This window comes from Hyla sarda, unplaced genomic scaffold (assembly GCF_029499605.1).
Source record: "Hyla sarda isolate aHylSar1 unplaced genomic scaffold, aHylSar1.hap1 scaffold_88, whole genome shotgun sequence".
Lineage (NCBI taxonomy): Eukaryota > Metazoa > Chordata > Amphibia > Anura > Hylidae > Hyla > Hyla sarda.
The window spans coordinates 571,227-575,727 of NW_026610908.1; positions in this window are offsets into that span (position 1 = coordinate 571,227).

Consider the following 4,501-nt stretch of genomic DNA (forward strand, 5'->3'; position numbering starts at 1 on the left):
TCGGTCTCATGCACGAGCGCTCAAGATGGCGCCTGATCCCACCACACGCTGTAACCCTGAAGAAGAAGGAGGCCAGGACAGCGATTCGGAGGTTGGCGGAGTGGCGGCTATTACGCCAGCCTTCTTCAAATCATTCATGAAGAAGGCTCTAACACAAGCCCTGAAGCCAGTGAGAGCGGACCTGGCGGAAATCAAATCGGAGGTTCGGGCCATCAGCTTTCGCACGGAGGCCCTCGAGTCGGCATGCACGGAGTTCGCTACACACTCTGCTGCACTTGCCACCAGAACCGAAGCCATGGAGACGCATGTCAATAATGCCCTTACCTTGATCAAAGACCAGGAAAATTGCAGCAGGCGGAAAAATATTCGCTTCAAAGGACTTCCGGAATCCTGGGCGCCTGATGCGCTGCCTAAAATTGCCCGTGAGATCTTTGCTGGATTGCTGGGGGACGAGCGCGCTGGCTCCATCGTCATAGAGCGCATTCACAGGGCCCTCCGGCCTCGGCCGAAGCCAGCTGAACCCCCCAGGGATGTTATCTGTGGTCTCTTGTCGTTTGTGGATACTGCTGCCATCTTACAAGCTGCGAGGGAAAAGAGACCCATCCACTACGGAGCAGAATACATTTCCCTATATCAGGACATTGCTCCTACTACGCTGATGAAGAGAAGCATCATGCGCCCCCTCCTCGAAAAACTCAGGGAGAAAAACCTGACGTACGCCTGGTTGTTCCCGTTCGGGCTTTCGGTTCTAAAAGGAGGGAAGATGATCACCATTAGGACCCCTGACGACCTGCAGAGCGCCTGGCGAGTCCTGGACATCGTCCCTGTTGAGGTACCATCGTGGATGCCGCTGTCAGATCATGTGCCGCTCCCGCAGCTGCCGAACTTGGGAGAGTGGAAGATGGTCGCTCGCTCCAAGTCTCCGAAGCAGAAGAAGACCCCGGTGAAGACGCCTGCCCCAGAGGGTTGAGATAAGTAACCCCTTCTGACTTTTTTGATGGCCCTCTTCTCCAGCCTATATGGATGGCTGACCGGTGACTTTTCCCAATTGATGCTGTAACTAGAACTCTCCTGTTATTTTGTTTTGCCCACCTTACCTCTGCGTGGGGGATTGAGAGAATTTTAGTGCCCGGGATTGCAGCGTGGATACGAGGACTTCACCCTGTCTCCTCACACCCCCCCTCCCTGACTCTCCTTAATTCTACCTCTGCCCCCCCCCCTTCTCTTCTTCTCACCTCGCTTTCCATCCTTTCTGAAGGATGCACCATCCCTTCGCCTTCTTATCCCATCACCCTTACATTCCCATTCTCCTAACTCAATTACTTCTACCCCCCCCCCCTCCCTCCCTACCTCCTTCTCCCCTTACCTTTGACCTTAATGGTCGGTCGGGACTGCCCACCCCTATAGTCTGGGAGGCCCATAAAGCCTACATCAGGGGGATCTTCATCGCCTGGGGCTCAAAATTGAAAAAGACATACCAGAAAGAGATAGACACTCTCCTACTTAAAATAGCTAGCTTAGAAAGATTACACAAGACCACATGCACTGGCCCCGTTCAGGATGACCTCCGTTCACTTAGGGAACAATTATTGTCACTCCTAAACTATAAATCCTCTAAGGCATATCTTAACTTTAGACACCGCTTGTACACTCATGGTAATAAAGGAGGCAAGCTCATGTCGTCCCTGCTTAAGAAAGCTAAGGCGAAACAGCATATCCACCATGTTAGGGACGAACGGGGCGACTCTTGCACCACAACTGAGGCTATTGTGGTGGCTTTCCAGAAGTTTTACTCTAAATTGTACAATTTAGATGCCACAATAGATTCCCCTACACCTTCAACGAAGACCTCACTCATTGAGGACTTCTTACAACACCTCTCCCTGCCTCGTGTGGAGGAGGGGATGGCCGAGAGCCTGTTAGCCCCCATCACTGATGATGAGGTTGGGCGTGTTCTGACCTCTTTCCCTCCAGGCAAGAGCCCGGGCCCTGACAGCCTCCCCCTCCAGTACTATACGAGGTACCGAGACGTACTGACCCCCCATTTGACTGAATGGTGCACCTCGCTGTTTGAGGGCTCCCAATTACCTAGGCAATCCTTAGAGGCACACATCACCCTACTGGCCAAAGAGGGGAAGGATCCGAGTGATTGTGGCAGCTTTCGCCCGATTTCACTATTAAATATGGATCTTAAGCTGTGGGCAAAACTCCTTTCCCTCCGCATCAAAAAATTACTCCCCCACCTAATAGGCGAGGAGCAGGCCGGCTTCGTACCAGGTAGAGAAGGCCGTACCAACACTGAAAAGCTCTTGCAGGCTATCTCTCAGGCACAGCTCTCTGGACGGCCTCTGGCTCTTCTTGGAGTAGACGCCGAGAAGGCCTTTGACAGAGTTGATTGACAATTCATGGCGGCGACCCTAAGGAAGTTTTAGTTTCCAGACTGGTTTATTTCTGCAATTATGTCCCTATACTCTTCCCCCTCCGCTTCCCTACTGGTAAATGACTCCATCTCATCCCCCTTCCATATAAAAAACGGCACCAGGCAGGGCTGCCCCCTGTCCCTGACTCTGTTCATCCTTGTGATGGAGACATTGCTGCAGAGGGTGCGCCAGTGGTCAGGTCTCAGGGGATTCCACACACCGAGCGCCGAAATGAAAGTGCTGGCATTTGCTGACGACCTTTTGTTCCTACTGGCGAGCCCTCTGGAGGACCTACCCCCCCTGGTTCAACTATTTGACGACTTTGGTGCAGTTTACAACTTCAAGGTGAATGTATCGAAGTCGGAACTATTGAACATTACCTTGCCCCCTAGAACATCCCGGCTGCTCCGCTCTCAATCTGATTTTAAATGGTCAGATGCGCATATTAAATACCTGGGAGTACATATCACTGCACAAACTGCCTCTTTATACGATGCCAACTTTGCCCCATTATTGACAGACATCAAAAATATTCTGGAGGAATATGATTTGCCCCTGATCTCTTGGTTAGGTAGACGCAATGTCATCCAATGTTATGTCCTCCTCAAAATCACATACAAACTCACCATGGTTCCCATAGCACTTCCTGTTCGCTTTTTCATTGCAATTAGAAGGCTTTTTCCCGGATTCATATGGAAGCGAAAAAAGCCCCGCATGTCACATACACTGCTCACCCGCCTGAGGTCGGAGGGGGGCATCAGGCTGCCGGATGTCCGTGACCTTTATAGGGGGATTCAGCTCCAGCGATGGGTATGGTACACCCACCCATCTCATGCGCCGCGTGGTTTGACTCTCCCCCAGGCGCCTGCTGATGCTGACCCACTAGCAAATGTCTGGTTGCCCCCTGCGTCCCACGCCAAATATAATGCAAAAAGCAATCATTTATTAATTGAGGGCATTATCTCCTCCTGGTCCTTTCTCTCGCCTTTCCTCACCCCTGGAATTTCTCCTCTTCTTCCTTCGCATCTTATACCTGTGGTCATGGGGATGGATTCACCCACCTTTACTCCTTTGCGGAGGAGGTTATCAGGGGTTCCAGTCTCGCAGTTGTTCTCTGACGGTGGGGTTCCGGCCGCAGGGGATATATGCCAACTATTCCCTGAGGTAAATCTGACCTTCCTGCACCTAAACCATATCGTCTTATGCTGTACTGCTTTCGCCAAAAAACATTTGCCCCTCATAGCGCTTACTGAATTTGAAAGCTTCTTGCTTTCCACAGGGGATAGGCCATGGAGGCTTACTGACTCAAAATTAGCCTGGAGGCGGGCGAGGCCTCGGGGAAGGCCGGGTTACCTGGCCTCGTGGGAGACCAAGCTTCAGCTCCCCCTGAGTGACATGGAGGTGGATCGTATTCTCTCCTTCACGATGGGCCCTTCCAGATGTGTCCGTCTGCAAGAAAATCACTTTAAGATCCTCTCCCGCTGGTACAAGGTGCCTCAGTTCCTACATGCCCATGGTCTCGCCCCCCCTGGTCTATGCTGGAGATGCAAAGCCCAGGTAGGCACACACTCACATGTCTTGTGGCATTGCCCCAGCATAGCCTTGTTCTGGAAGGAGGTGGAGGCCAAGCTGGCCGACATTACTGGTACCACTATTCAACTCACACTGGAATCGGTCCTGCTGGGGTGCCCCTCCATCTCCTATACCCCCACATCCGACACTCTGATCTCCCAACTTCTGGCGGCTGCTAAGTCACTGATTCCCTTACACTGGTTGCAAACCTCGCTCCCCTCAATGCAGGATTGGTACACCAAAATTTCCCAGATCTGCAGGTTTGAGGTAATGTCCAGTCGTGTAAATAGATCCTATGACTCATTCCTCAAGACCTGGCAGCCTTGGCTAAACTCCCCCTATTCCTCATGAGATTCCATGGCTGCTGAGGCCCGCCCTCTCCCCTCATCCCCCCCGCTTTACCCCCCCCCTTAGGCTCTCTGCCCTTATCCCCCTGCCCTACTCACCCCACCTTCATCTTCCTCGTTTACCCTCTTTCCACCCTGACCCCCTATTCCTTCTCTCTCGCT